Below are 16,647 nucleotides of genomic sequence, written 5' to 3' on the forward strand. Positions count from 1 at the left end.
AGCAAAATGCAATAAAAAGTACCTATTTAGAAAACTCTGCTTGGTACACAGATTGCAGTCTATTATATCCTTCTTCACTAAATATGTGTCAGGTTATTGTTTTATTCCAACCATTGTGAAGCCTTTAGATGTCATGTTTGCCCTCTTCATCTAACTTATCTTCCATTACATGGTGAATATCCCTGGCCCTCTTGTAATGTATTGTACGTAGCAATACCGATAGCTGTGGTGTAACTAACTCATTTATGCATACCTGTTGGTAAGGGATCAACAATACTCCCTGCTTCATCTTATCCTGCCTACCATTTAATTCTGCATATGTGTGGCTGTTTGTATCTAATGGAGCTTTTGGCTGCAACACACCTATTAATTACTTTCAAGAAAGATTTTAATTTTTAATTTTAACTCCTGAATTATATTATAAGCCTAATGGAAGTGTGAACAGTGGGAATCTGAGAGGATATCTTCTCTGAAAAGGGAGTAAAATGTAATTAAAGCATATCACTCAATTGTGATAAAAAAATTCAGATATGAAAGTCTTAAGTATATTTGCCAATCAGAGAGGAAGCAGTGATTAAGTGAATAAAGGGAAGAATTTATATATTTTACATTCAATTAACTCTTTTTTTGGCCTGTGAAGGATCACTGTGTTTCTGTGCACAAGTCTGTTGGGATCCTTGGTTTACTATTTGATTGCATATTACTGAAAGTAGTATACACCAGTAAGTTTCCTTGACATTACAGGTGTACATAATATTTTGACAGTTCAGAAAAACCACAGGGAAACCTGCAAGAGGTCTCCAGAGAGGAAACCACAGCTCTGTCATGAGACCAACCTCCACTGGTGAGAGGAGATTCCAGTTTTATCTCAGTTTAGCACCAAATTTTAATACTATTGGGAAAGCAAAAGTAAATGTTTGTGGCAAAAATACAACCAATTTTAAGAAGTCAAGTACAGGAAAATCATTTGTATTCTAAGGTATGCCTTTGCTACACAGTTATATCTGCACATAGAAAGTATACCTTATACCTTTCATATACTAATGTGTATCTGATTTTCATAATTATTCTCTTTACTGTGACCATTTAAAGGGTAATTTGACAATATGTGATATACCAAATAAAAATAACATACATTAGTATAAGGAATAAAAATGGTTTAAAAAATCTTAACCCATGCCTTTTTATTAAAAGCAAAAAGTTTGTTGAAATATCCACTTAGTACAAAACAGAACAAAATTATGCATATGTTTTCTCTTTTTTTGCCTATTTGGTTTTTGAACGTTCATGGGTCTCATACTCAAACTTTTCTATACAAATGTATAAGTAGGAGAAAATTTATGTTAGAAAAGGAAAATCAAGATTCCATCTAATGACTTCTGAAACTGGGGCTTTAATAAAAACTGTCATGAGAATGACAATAACATTTTAAGAATAGCAGTGCTGTCCTGACTGCCAGATCTCTGGTCGAACACTTATTTCCATAAACGAAAAGAGAGTATGCAATCTCTATATGGATAAAATATTACAAAATTGCAGGTACCACAAAGACAAAATGTATTCAGGAGTACCAATTGTTCTTTGCTGTGGGGAGTCATACAGTAAAAAAGCAAGACATAGTCTTGGAAGTTTAAAACTGTGGTGCAAATTATTCATAATAAGAAGTGGTATTATAATGATACATATCTGCTATATAACTGTGTACACTGTTATCTTAACATTACGAAAATACATATTTTTGTCAAAAAAACCCATACTGACATGTTTCCTCAACTGAATTGTTTATAATAATATAGAGAGAATCTGTTACATTTGCATAACATACTGCATAAATACCATAGCCACTACATAAATATCATAAATAATATTCTGAAATATATATTCTAAAATATATATTCTAAATTCAGCAGACATTTAGTTTGTCATATTTGTACCTGTCTTTTCTGTATTTCTATGTTTGAATGATTAAGTTGATCTCTCATGAGTGCTAAAGGATGGTGAAAATTAAACTCAAATGCCTAACACCTTTTGGGAAATTTTAAAATAAATCTTTCAGAAACATTCGTTTTAGAAATTTGTTCTCATACAGTTTTGCAAAGCAAAACTCCTGTTTTATTTTTTACCTCTTATTGCAAAAAACAGTCTTTAAAATGGACTTATTTTCTTAGAGTACAGAAATAATATATTCCTCATTCACCAATCACACCTAAAAAATCCATGTTACTGTTTTAGTAGTAGTACATAAATTCAAAATTGGATCAACTCACAAATATTTGTGATATGTTTGAGGACATTGGTTAAACAAACAAACAAAAAAGTTAAATTCATTGTATACATTTTTTTTTTTAATGAATTATTCATCCAAGCCTACTTTGTACCTGATTTGTCGTTGTTTGAATTAGGGTAGGAACTTCAGACCTTTGGTGCAAAGCAGTAAAAGTGTTATTTTCCTGCCAAATGCAGCCTTGAAAATGCAAAGGAGTAAGAGAGAAATCCATGACAACAAAAAGAAATTATGCCATTGCAATCACACCTATCAGACAATGATTTTTGTTTTCTATTGATTTCTGCACTGGTTTAGGAGAGGTATCATATTTCAGATATCCCTACAGTTCATGTAAAATTCCTAGGAATTTTATCTCTTATATCAAGATTTGTCCTTAGCAATAGAACTGAAAATACAATGCTATTTTACTGAATATGAATAAGACACAATTATTAAGTTAAACTACTGTTTATAACTTCATGCATTGACTTTGTCTACTGATTTAGTTCCAGATTTTGGAAATTCTTTCATCTCAGCACTGCTATTTTACAATAGCTCTCATTGCTCTGCTTCTGTTTTCCAGCGCAAGTATGATATGTGAAAGAACAGATCCTACTTATCTGCATAATTTGTCATTCTGTTATCTGGAACCTTGGACAGAACAAATGAACTCTTAAAATGTCCAGTATTCTGATTAAAGCTATGCACACAATATATTTCACCTTTAATATGACTGCCAGATTTGCAAATCTGTGTAATTCTTGCTGTTTTCCCCATTAATATTACTCCAGTACTATTGTAAAGAAAAATCATGTTTGATGTTTAATTTCTGTTTCTAGACTGTTTAACCTAACTACATGGGAAAGTGTTATTAAGAGTTACCACAGCAAAGAATAACTGAAAATAATAAAATGACACTGGTATATGTGGTGAATAATGACTACTCCTTCTCCAAATGTTATTTATTTTTTAATATCTGCTAATAGCTGAAAGAGAAGGTGAGTGACAGTTGGACAGGCAGACAGAGAGACAGCAAGTACAATTTGGCAAAAGAGCATGGACAGGATTCATCTAACCAATGACAGATGTCTACATCTGAATAGTCCTTCCTAGAGCCAATGCAAAGAAATAAAAAAGGCACTTCCAGGGTGAGATTCATTTCATCCTAAAGTAGACATCTAGCTTAGGTCAGATGAGCAATGCCCTAGAATAACTTATTTAGACATTTCTTTGTAGACACCTACATAGTAGACATGTAGACCCAGGTGGAAACGATATCCTCCCTTCTGCTCGTATGGGTTGGTAGCATCTTTATTTCATTCAATGTTTTTCTACATCTTCTTTTACTCTGAAAAGGGGAAAATCAGTCAGTTTCTCTCACCAGAGTCATTCACCTCTAGAAAAGCAAGAAAGAGCAGCTGCAGAGAAAACATTTGCTGGGACTAAGAAAAGTCCACTGTCTTAGGAAGGAGGAGTGGATGCCTCCTGTGTTTTGCTTTTGCTGCAGCAGTCCCTGTAGTTCATTTCTCTTTAAGCAGTGCACTGTTTAGAGAACAGGTTCCACCACTGAGTCAGCTGGCCAGAGGGATTATACCGTAGGTCACAGGACTAAAGTGGTATTGGTTACTCATGTTTAGTAAGTGGAAGGCATTTGCCTGTTGCTAGAGGTGTCCGCTGTTTTTACTGATCACACAACGGTATTGGCAATGAGTGCACAAATCAATACACACACTATTCCTCCTTGTACAGCAAATTTTATGGCACTGCTGGTATTTTTGACCTCTGGGAGTGAACTCAAATGCTTTTGGTGGGCCCATAGGGCAAGTGTATTTGTAACGTGCTGCACTAATTCACCGAGGGAGCAACTTTCTGCTCTACTAGAATATACTTTTGGTAAAATCAAAGAGTGTCTGCTCCAAACATCCACACATAAAAGAAAACAAATTGTTCTGTCAATAGTGGAACTAATGAGTTTATTTTCCCTCGGATTGTTTTCTGTGTACCCTATACCTTTCTACTGTAATAATCTTCCGTCCAGGTGACACTCTCACCATACTACCTTATCTGTCCCTCATACCATGACAGCTCTAGAGTACTCTCAGTTGCTCACTGTGTCCAGTCCCCTCACCAAAGCACTCTGTGAATTGCCTCATAACCCCTGCTGCAGAGCAGAAGATGGCAACCCTCAGCTGTTTGTCTGGAGTGTACATTCATGCTTGTTCACTGACCAAAAAATAAGGTACGTGTGGCTTTACCTGTTCCTCTGTGGGAGGATTCCTCCATTATTTCTACCTCTCCTTTGCTGCGGTGCAAAAAACAACATATTCTTTGCATGTTTTTATATATTTGGACTTAGATTCAAATGTCAGTGGCCAATTGAAGGATGACATTTAGATTAATATATAGCAAAGAGCCCTCCTGGGAAAATGGGCAGGGCAATGGGACAGAGCTCTGTGGGATATTTGTCCGGTTACCACCTTTTCACCTTTTCTTACCATTCTCTTCTACAGACCTCATTTGGCACCTATCTCTCCCCAGTCATTGACCCAAGAGGAACAGGCTTCCATGGGCTGACAGACCATACAATGGTTTAGTCTTAAGACGCTGAGTACAGCAATTTCAAGAACTAGTCACTAGGGCTATACTTGTCTTTATTTAGGCTGTAGGGTCATGGAAGCACCATGAAGTCAAGCATGCTCATTAATGGGATTCATCTGACCAGAAGTAGACATCTACCGCAGAGATACACACATACAAGATACTGACGGTAGGCTTCCCATATGTGGAAATAAATCAGTGTAATTAATTCTATTCTAATGCCAGCATCAAAACTTATGTGATGTCTAAAGGCCTGAAAGTACTTTTTTTATACTGCTGACTCTAAATGCCACTAAAGGTCACTTATAAATTTAGGCAGCATGAATTCAGTCCTGAATTCCTCCAGTTCTTGAATGGGCAGCCTAAACTAAGCCTGAGCTCAGGCCACATATAAGTAAGTGTTGTCGTTGTAGCAGGCGACACTGGGGAACTCTGAGGAAGAAAGCCCAGCCAATTTTTCTGACTAGTGTTGGCCAGGTACCATCTCTGACCTTGAAATCACTACTGAGAAGCAGAATCACAGAATCACACAATCATTTAGGTTGGAAGGGAGCTCACAAGAACATCTAGTCCAAAACCGCTGCTCAGGCAGCCTCACCTAGACCGAGTTGCCCAGGACCATGTCCAGTCAGGTTGTGAGTATGTCCACAGATCACAGAATCATAGAATGGTTTGGGTTGGAAGGGACCTTAAAGATCATCTAGTACCAACCCTCCTGCCAGGGGCAGGGACACCTTCCACTAGACCAGGCTGCTCAAAGCCCCATCCAACCTGGCCTTGAACACTGCCAGGGATGGGGCATCACAACCTCTCTGGGCAACCTGTTCCTGTGCCTCACCACCCTCACAGTGAAGAACTTCTTCCTTACGTCTAATCTGAATCTACCCTCCTTCAGTTTAAAGCCATTACCCCTTGTCCTATCACTACATGCCCTTGTAAAAAGTCTCTCTCTGGCTTCTTGTAGACCCCCTTTAGGTACTGGAAGGCTGCTATAAGGTGTCCCCAGAGCCTCCTCTTCTCCAGGCTGAACAAGTTTCTTTGTCTCAGGGAATTCTTATAATGCCTTCTCATTCTCTTCAGTGGCAAATTCTAAACCTCATGATTATATGATTCTACATGCAGAATTGATGACTATAAGGTCATCTGCTCTCTTGAGGTCACCAGAGCCTCCAAACCAAGAGAGCAGGTATTCAGTTCTGCAAAATCTTGGAAATGGCTCATTCACGGAGCATTTTGTACTCATCACAAGAATGTTTAAAGCCTTCCCTGCTGAATAAGCCCTTATATCCAGTTATGTCATTGGATATAGCACTGCTCTGCTGTCCAGAGCAGGATTCACACTTTCAAGAAGATAAAATTAAATTTCGTCCCATAAGAGTTCAGGGACAATTGAACATTGAACTTATAGACATTCCAACATTTTGGTCTTCTTTTGTTTTCCCCAGTTAGGAGACATAAACACAAATAAGCATAAAAAAAATTAAACTGCTTTTCAAAGAAAAATGCTGAAAACTGAGAGTACACAGCTGCAGTGGAAATACATCAGGTTAATGCCATTTTTATATTCCTTACAGCAACAGCTGGACAGCTTTTAAAATAAATAAATAGAAAGTTGTTTTACAAAGAGGATCTTAACTATAAAATCATCATTTTGTTATCAGAGAATGGCAAATCCCACTAGCAAATGCCCACCTTTATATTTCTTTAATAGTTGGAAGTACTGCAAAGCCTGAATTGGGTCAAACTGCTTTTAACCTGGCTGAAAAAATCTAAGGATGGAATTGTTCAATTCTATCAATTCTTCATTTCCTATTACCAGAAATCCTGTTTGGGGGTTTCAATATATGAAAGGTAAAAAGATCACAAGGCAACACAGAGGCAGGTAAATATTGACAGATCCAAAGCACATACCAGTGTCCTACTGAGAGTTAAAACAACTGCCTGTGCTGCTCAGGGACAGAGTCAATCCTATGGATGGGAGCTGTCAGGGTGAAACTTTCACCGTTTTCTCATTTTTGCTGTATAAATGTGTTCCTTCTATTAGATTTCCTCATCCCTTTTAGCCTTTCTAAATGACAATTAAGTCTGCCTACCCTATCAATAGCAGGTAATTTATTTGTTTCTACAGCTGAGCCTGACCTTCATTGATTTTATTGGAGTAATTTGCTGGAAATGATTTTTTAATGTTAGATTTATTACAGAGGCACTTCATTGTCCGATAAATGAAGTAAATTGTATTTTAAAAGTAGCAAAATGAAAGAACCACTGAAATTTGAATGAGTTTTTTACAAGCGTATTAGCTCAAAAGGTCCCTTATGCATCCCTTATGCATACCTCTGTATGGACCCTAGTTTGCAAAGAAGAGATTTTATTCTGGGGTTGTGTATGCTAGCTTTCTAAAAGCATAAGCCTGAACCACACAGAAACAGACCTGGGTGCCGTGAGCAGCGGTGCTGTGGGGTCAGTGGTCCTCTGTGGAGAGGGACTGTGCCCTCTCCGCTCATCCCGACTTGTGCGGTGTGCACTCTCATTCAGCTCAATGGGGCTGATACTCGGCACGAAGAAAGACGTTGAAAATGAGCCTTTTAATTTGTTGATGTATTTCTCCTTGTATTGCCTGTCTGCCTCAGTTTTCAAACCTCTTACTTGCTCTGTTTTAACCGGCTGCAGTTGGGAGTAGGATTTGTGACTTGCTCACCTTTTAGAGTTGCTTTCTGTAGTGGTTCAATTGTTCTGTGTAAAGACACTGCAGACTGTCCCGGAGAACAGTAAATTACGAATTGCCACCTCTACCTCTCAGTGTAGCTTAAAGTCAGATTCTTAGCTGAGTATGACAGAGACATAAGTTTCCATTGTATTTGGATTAAAACACCAGGATTTGTTATGTTGTGTGCACTTTATCTTTCAGGCCTTTTTGTGCACACAAAGTGTTGCCACACTATGCTGTACGAAGCAAAGTTAATTTTCAAGAGCTTCCTCTGAGGCACTGCATCTTGGTGAAGGGTTCTGCCTTCAAGACATGATTGCAGCCCTGTAAGATGGACAGCGATGCTGAGCAGTATTGGCATATCTTGCACTCCTGCATAACACCTCCCTCCCGCTGCCGTCATTGCATTGTGGAACTAACATATGACATTTGCTGCCACAGTGTTGTTCGTGCCACTTGAGTAAAACTGGTGTACACGCAGCTTTTACCTGCCTTGTCTATTTAAATTGCAAGCTCTTTAGCACATGGATTATCTGCTACTCTGTATCTGTGCAGTGCTTAAAACACTGGACACACTTAGAAAGTGAAGGGACACCTTTCACTTTTTTTTTGTGTGCACTACCATAGTATATGATTAATAATAATACTACTACTACTAAGAACAATAATAAAAATATAGGAAGAACAGCTGCAATTACAATGGCTTGTGTGAACAGGAAACGTGTCCCTTTGCTAAATTTACACATTTTTGTTTGTTTGTTTGTTTGTTTGTTTTATTTGTAAGTTAAGTTTACATTTTTCAGGACAGATGACAAAAGTTAGACTTGTAAAAGCTGTATTTAGACACCTAAATAAAAATATGCTGTCTGTCAAAGTCACCGTTCGTGTTGTTAAGAAAACCCACTGTTCAGATGCCATTTAGTCAGACAGGGTCCTGAGTGCTCTAACCACTAATTTTTCTGCAACGGCCAAAGACGCCCTGAACAGTTTAAATGGCTTTTGGGGCAGGTGTCTGTGAGACCCTTATGTGGCACTTCAGAGGAGGGATTCCTCTGTGTACCCTGCTACACCTTCTCTATCCACCCACCTCCCAAGCCAGTATAATTCCCCTCAAACAGGAAACTGATGCCCAAGTGTTTTACAGAAAGAAATTGAATCTGAAGGGGTTGCACCTGAGGGAAATGCCAGTGCTAGTGAGAGCTGGTGTTTCTCTGTGCTTCTTCAAAGGCTCATATGAAAAATTAAATCTCGGGCTTCATTTGAGAATAAGGGATTAAAATCTCTGCTGTTCTCTATCTGAACAAGGACTGTGAAACAGCATCCCAACTGAATGCATTAACCATTGGAGTCACAAACCTGTTACTAATCTACGAAAGGCAAAACAGTCGGGTTTTTGGGTGTCTTGGTGTTCTGGATGTGCATGCCTCTGATCTGTCAGTTTAAGTGACTGATCTCCACATGCTCCTTTACACTTCTCCCCAGGTTAGACTGGGTATCTTTCTGTTTATTTCTCTTCTGAGGATCCTTGATGTGAGTACCTAACTGCCCACGTGTTTCCCACCTGGCTGCCTGATGCATAAAACTCAACTTATTTCCTACAGCCTGGTCTGCCGGTCTACCTATGTATCTGGAAGAAATGTGTGCTCAGTACTTTTGAAAATAAGGTGACTATAATGTCGAATCTGACTTTAGCCTAAGTTTTGGCATCTAGATATGAATATTTTCAGGTTTTGTGTGTATTTATAGGCAATTCATACCAAAAAAGCAGATGAGTAACTGTGCGATGGACAGTCCCTTTTGCTATTTAAACATCGTTTGAAGCAACTTCCACAAAATGTATGCCAGTGGTCTCACTTTATTTTATAGTGTGCATTTTTTGAAGATCACACAAGTGTGTGAACCAAAACTTAAAAATACAAAACCATGAAAAGATTTGAATACAAAACCTAGAGTGCTTCCCTTTTAAATTTCCTAGCTTGTTTCCTGACTCTGTTTCTGCCACCATTATTGATATAAGGAATCCATCAACATATTTTTATGGATGATTAAGAAAGGCTGACCTTTCCTTTGCAGGTACAAATAGGTAGTTCTTCAGAGGCTGTAAATGAATGACAAGATAATTCTATCCATTTAATATTGAAGTGATGTTGATAGTATCATTCTTCTCATGTTTGAAACGGGAAAGTATAGAGACCTTTCTCCCTCACTCTGTTCTGCTTTATGTGATGGATTTTCTCTCTGACTAATCGCTGTCACATTAACCTGCACTATTTCATCCTTCAGAGCTGTCAAGATAATGACGATAATCGAAGTGGCTCATTGTAGGTAAAGGAAATTATATGAGCAAAGTAATATCATAAAACAGTGTTTAAATATTTTAATTTCATTTGTCAGGGCTGCCCCAACACTTCATTACACATATAACCATCTCTCATCAGTGGAATTAGTGCATTATTCATTACTGTTAATTATTTTCACATAATGGCTGCCCTGATATATTTAACCTCCACATTATATCTCAGATAATGGGCCTGTAAAATTGAATTGTGTGAAGAGCGGAGTTCTAAAGCTCATTTGCAGAACATCAAAGAACAAAGAAGAGGAAAAGAATTCTAAATGGGACATTTTGCCCAGCTGGGGCCAAACATTTGTTTCTGTCTGATTTGCATACAGAAAATAGGTGGTTCAGAAGTGGTTTAACATTGTACATGCTGTCTGCTCCTATTACATAGCCAATTAGAATTTGTTAATGTCCCGAGTGTTTGAGACAACTTACCAGCCAATCTATCGTCTGAATGGCAGTGAGCTGGAAAGTTAACAACAGAAGAAAGTAGACCTTTCTGAAGGACAGACCACAAAATCATATGGCATATTAAGGTGTCACCTACAGTTAATACTTCTTTTGATGAATGTCCATATTGTAGAAATAAATTAACAAGAACTGATGCTCAGAAGTGAGAAGATCCAAGTCTGTGAAATTCCAATACTCTATTAATTACTTGGTTTTCCCTGGGCCAAATTTTCTGATGCTGTCTTGTCATATAGGATGTGGAAACGGGTGAGGAGGAGAACACAGCATCCTGAACAAGACGAGTGTATCTGCACTGAGTTCAGCAAGCTGTGTCGCAAACCTGATGGACTCAATCCCACACAACATGTAAGCAACGCATATTATCACCCGGCTATCTCCACTGGTGCTCTGCCATGCTGGGGTTGATGTGTCTGCATTGCTGTTTCAGAGGATGGGAAATGTGAGACTCCTTTTCTCTGCTTTGCCAAGTGTTTTGAATATACACTCCAATAAAACAAAGTCAGTACAAGTATGGGACCTTGGCATAATTTAGCTTTCGAGGAACCAGCTGAATTACTAGAAATAATTTCAGCTCTAAATAGCAGTTTAAAGTCCACTGTATGTCCACTCTAACAGCATGGATTTAACTGAATAGCCATATTTTTTCCCATTTAGAGGCTTATCCATTATTCACAGATTTCAATGGACCTGAAAAGGCATTGAAATCAAACACTTTATGGAAAGAACATTTATCAACAGTTCAACATGTTATAAGGACTAAGGTCAGTTCAGAAAAAAACAGAATCTTCAAACAGATTATGGGAATTTTCTTCAAACTTTAGTCTCAGAGTGTTTGTGAAGTTCTCTGTAAGTTCCCACATAGTTATATGAAGCATTTTTTGCTTTTGTCAAAAATTTCAAAAAAATAGCTCTTCTGAAATTCACATGCAAGATATCTTTGTTCTGTTTCATGCCTACAGTAAATTTTATAGGTTTTTTTTTTTTTAAAAAAGCTTCAGGCCTATTTCTTGGCTGTTACAGAATAACTTATGGCTGATGGTGGGACTATGATCTCAGAGGTGACTCAGCCAATCAGAAGTCAGAAAATGTTTAATGACTAATAACACAATTCACTCGAGGTCATTAACATACTTTAGTCTTATTGGCTAAAAAGTCATATTTCACAGCAGTGATAAATGTCTTTTTGCTAAGTGGCAGTAGGTTTTTGGCCATATCATTAAATATTTATACAACACATACATAAATCTTCTTCCACTTGGCATCATCTGGGATTCATTTGGAAGAGACCCATTTATTTCACTTTGTAATGTTTTAAGTTTGTTGCAGGCTTCAGCCTCAGCCTCCAAACTCTAGATATAGAGTAGTTAGAAAGGAAATGAAAACCACAGTTGCATGGACCTGGCTTAGTAAGAGAAGTCTTCTCTCCTTAATCTGTCCATTCTCAGAGTATATTTTTTAGGGATTCGTATACAGTCATTTATACATCGTAGAAGCTGTGTGAACAAAACTTGCTGATGGTATCTGCTTTCTAAACCATTTTTATTTCATAGGATATTTTCAGGGTACCATGGAATATGTACCATACTACATAAAGAGAGACTAGAGAGACCTCTAAATTAACGAAGTAATTTCTCCATATCTAAGCACCTTATATGGAGTTTGATCAAAGACATGAGAGATATTCAGTCTTCTCACAGACATTCATTTGGGCACTCCCAAAGAGGAATAGACTGATAGGAGTGGTCTGTCTTTCTACTCCTGCCCAATCAGAATTTTCTTCTCTCCTGAAGCAGCTACTACTAGGGTGTTAAATTCGTCTTGTATCTGAATTTCACTCCAAGAAAAATCTCAAAGTCAAAGCCCCCTACTCAGATGAACTTTTCTCCATGTCCCCTGTATGCTGTACTGATGAGACAAATACATTAGTCTTGACAGAAATGCAACTTTGTGATAGCAGAACCCTGTCATACTCTGTTATTTATCTTTGACTGGAAAAAAACCCCAAGGGCTGGATGAGAGAATCCAAGGAATTCCTCAAAAAGGAGAAGATGTCTCAAGAATTACAGGTCAACAGAATTAAAATACCCTGTGATTTTGCCTACAATGTCTTGGTATCCTGGATACCCATCATATACCAGGTACAAGCAAGTAAGAGACTGAGTTTTTCCTCGACAGCAAAATGAATGTAAAGTGATGGATGAAAAATGATGACATCAAGAAATCTCTTTAGACTTGCTGAAAGATCAGCCTCAAGAAGGGCCAGATCTGCTGTTTGTTGAGGTGTGTTGCATAAAGCCCAGTGTTCTCAACATTTTTAGAAGTGAGATAATCTTTTTCCCTGGAAGTTGAGGTACTAGGAAATTTTGCATTGCTGAAAGTAATACACAAGTGGGAAACATCACAATTGCTGACAAAAGTTAATCTTACAATAGTATTTTTCCTATAATACATATTGATGTATAATCACACACATACACACACACACACACACAGAAAAAAACCCCCAGGGTTGTTGTTTTTCTTAAATTGTGTTGAAATTTAGATACTAATTGAGGAGAAAGAACTGTGACCGGGAGGTAAAGGATACAGGATTTCAGTTATGGCCTAGGGAATATTTCCTTCCAGTTAATGATGCTGAAGGATGACTATCTGTTTTGAAATCTGTGAATCCAGAGTCAAGGATTACAAGGTCATATTAGATATTAAGGAAGAACTCTCTCTACTGAGTCTCAACTCCATAACTATTAGAGTTTTTCCATGTTGGCAGTCTCAGGTATGATTCTTGTTATAATGTGAACTAACATTATTTCAGAACTATACTTCACCTAGGACATGTTTTTTGCAGGAAAGATCCACAGTTTTACAATGGACTATTGCTTTGAATGTAGTTAGGTGTGCTAAATATTTTGAAAGTATGAATCAGCTCATACTTTCAGAATATTAAGGGGTATATCCGAGTATATCCTGCACCAGAAAATAGGAACTATTGCATAGACTTCTATTATTACTTCTCTAAAGTTGTAGTGGATAAGTTAGGTCCTTTGAAAATTTACAGAATACTGCAAAACTTTTTATAAAAGGTTTCTAGGAAGCAGATGTCAGTGTAAGTAAGTTTAAAAGCAAAGACTAGAAGTACATTTGAGTGGTGATGAAATATGCCATTTCATGTAGTGGAGATTTTTTAATTAGTTTTGAGTAGAACAGATTTTTTCCAAGATAGAGAACGTTCAGAGTTTTTGCATAAAATCTTAGATCCTCCTTCCAGTCTCTGTCTATACATATGTCTGTCCAATCTTTTTGTCATACATTACAAGATATTTTTGCAAATGCCTCATTTTCTGTGATGGATTAGTAGGTTATGAAAATACGTGTGGAATTATTGAATGCATAGATTTTATAATTGGCTATACTATATATGGTGTACCATTAGTGAAACTACCCAGCAGAAGGGTCTGAACATAGGAAATAGTTGTGTCAGAGGTGGACATCTCAAGGCTTTGTGGCCTGATGGCAACAGCACTCTCCTGCTAGAGGCTAAATCCTCCTTTTTGCATTGCAGAGTCAGCAGGTAAAATGCATAAGCAGCACTGAGAGAAGGGAGTGTCTCTTGGACACTTTCCATAAACATCTCTCCCAGTCTATTCAACGTAACAGGAATGGAGCCACCTTGCTTAGGTACTCTGATTTCCCAGGCTGTGTATGATCTATGCTATATGTTTCTATTAGTCAGTGTGCATCCTGTCACAAAACTAAGATTTGTGAATTTGTTACAGACTCATATCTGCTAATTGTTAATCACAAGGACAATTATTATGACCAGATTTATTCCTTAGAAGAAGGGGACAAGCTTCAAATATGACAGAGAAGTGAGATGGTTCTTCAAACTTTAAGTTTCAGCAGAATTAAGACCATTCTTACAGATCTTTCAAAACCAAGTTGAAAGAAATCTATCACTCCCATCTCTTCTAAATAAAGTCAGAAAAGGAAAATCGTAGAGAATTTTATATCAGATGCCTTGAAAACCATATAGAAAAAAAGGAATCTTCAGGGAATGGCTGTGCTTTGCAACCTGAAAAAACCTTGAGAGGTTTAGAGCCAGTAGTAAACTTGCAACTTTTAAATGTCATCTGGAACTCAAAAAAATCTTTTAACTATCATTTAAAGGGACTGGTAGAAACACTTTAAAAATTATATTTTTTATTTTATTTTTTTCCAAATAAAGCCTTAGCATTCTATTATCTTCCCACATTTCTATTGCAAATTTAGGCAAGGGACAATTTGTCTCACTGAGGGATGCTAATTCCGACTGCATATAGTTCTCAGATCATCTTAAACAACAGGATTTATATAATCCAAGATAAGGAGTGTACTGTGTGCTCCTTAGGTACATGTACATTCTTCCTCTTACATGCACATCCTACTAACTGCCCAGACAAAAATTGTCCTAAGGCTACCTCTTCAGACAGTGAGGTACTTGCTGACAGCTCTGGGCTTTAAGACAAATTAAAATAAGTCAATTTTTCAGTCTGTAGGTCTAATAAAGCTTCTGGCTTTCAGTTCTGCCAATGACTATGAATAAAATTCCCTGACAAGAGAAGAAGACAGGATGTTTAGTTTTCTGTTGAGGGTGATTTTAAGGTGAAGACCAGTTCTGCAATTCCTAGTTCAGTTCTCATCAATGAGAATCTCCTGTTATTAGAAAAGCAGGAACAAAAAGTTTTCAAGTCCTACTTCTCAATTCTGACTGTTCAACTCCATTTTCACTACTGCTCTGTGGACTGAGTGCTATTTGAGGGTGTGATGGGTGCCTAAACATATATAGGCCAGCTCTTCAGTCTCCCAGAGTTTAATTTGATGACATCAATGTGTAGTTGTATTTATCACATACAGACTTCATACGTATTCTTTTATAAACTCTGTGCCTGTTTCGTTCAGAGCTTCAAAATATGACTTCACGTTAATGTTCTCCCAGTGATGCACATTCTCATGCCCTGAACCACTCACATATTCATTTCTGAATGTTTCCTCATTTTAGAAGATGTAAGCTGCTAAGTCACCAAATCAAAGAATTCTGTAAGCACCAGGGCCAAAACTACACTTGAAGTCTAGAAAATTAATTAAGGAAAAGATTAAGTCTTTCTTTTGGTGCCAGAAATGTTTACATTATTATTTTATATTACTGAAAACTTGTATATAACTTGCAACAGAACTTAAGATGGATTTCGCTCCTCATTTTTTAACGCCCTGAAAAGCACAGAAACTAAAATTAGACTTTGCACAACAGATAGAATAGAAAACTGTCTTTCAGGACAAAGAATAAAATTTCCAATGAGGACATAATGCAACCATTTAATGAAATACACAGTACAGTAGATCAAAGATCAAGTATTAATTTAGAGGTCTAAGCTGGTGAATGCCTTGTTATGATATTTGAAATTATTAATAAAAAAACCCCAAAGAAATGAGAAGGTGCTCATGAGAAATGAAAAATGATCAGCCGCAGAAGCCTGTTATTGTCTATGAGGAAGAAAGGGGGAAAGTACATTAAAATATAGACCTAACTTTTATAGAAAACATTAAATCTATGTTCACCAATAATTTTCAAATCATTACCTGCAAATTGTAAAAGTTAATTTCTTTCTTTGGACAGATGCTTAAAATGCAGATAATGATCAAGTATGTATGTGTGTCATGGCTGGCATGAACAAATTACCAAAAGTAGTCAATAAATTCCTTGAGTTATTTTTAAGATACAATGGAATAACAAGGTTTGCAAATATTTGGTTAGGTTGTTTCCCCAAAAAGTACATTTCCAGAATTTCATTTTTCATTTCATGTATGGTATCCACATGAGAAACCATGTGGCTGATTTTCATATTAGTAAAGGATTCCTCTTTACAAACAATGCTGTCCAACACAGAAGTGAGGAAATGGCCACCCATCCTCTGACAGATGAAAGGTGTGTCTGTATTATTATTTTAGGCTGGATTGCCAGTGTACTTACGGAGCAAATTTTCCAGTCATTCCCACACAGCATGCTTTGGTTCACTTTGCAGAAAAACCTTGGAGCACATCAACTGGGTTCTTCTTGGGTGAAAGAAAATGAAATTTTTGAAAGGGGTCTGAGGTAATCCCTGAAATGTGTAGTATGGATGTGAAAGTCTCAATGATGTTTCACCCTACAAACCCGTTCCTGTAGTTCTTGTTAAAAGAAAGAGCAAAAGCCAGTCTGCACTGTAGATCTATACCATGAAGATTTAGGCT

At 37.3% G+C, this 16,647-nt stretch overlaps 1 long non-coding RNA gene across 1 annotated transcript in view; it reads right to left on the minus strand.

Moving 5' to 3' along the window:
- Positions 1 to 2,690: 2,690 nt before the first annotated feature.
- The window catches only part of LOC128141099 (uncharacterized), a 32,309-nt gene continuing 18,352 nt past the window's right edge, over positions 2,691 to 16,647 (minus strand). Inside the window, exon 4 of the long non-coding RNA XR_008234903.1 lies at positions 2,691 to 3,614. This is a non-coding gene — a long non-coding RNA (uncharacterized LOC128141099). The remainder of the gene's footprint in view (positions 3,615 to 16,647) is intronic.

This window comes from Harpia harpyja, chromosome 4 (assembly GCF_026419915.1).
Source record: "Harpia harpyja isolate bHarHar1 chromosome 4, bHarHar1 primary haplotype, whole genome shotgun sequence".
Classification (NCBI taxonomy): domain Eukaryota; kingdom Metazoa; phylum Chordata; class Aves; order Accipitriformes; family Accipitridae; genus Harpia; species Harpia harpyja.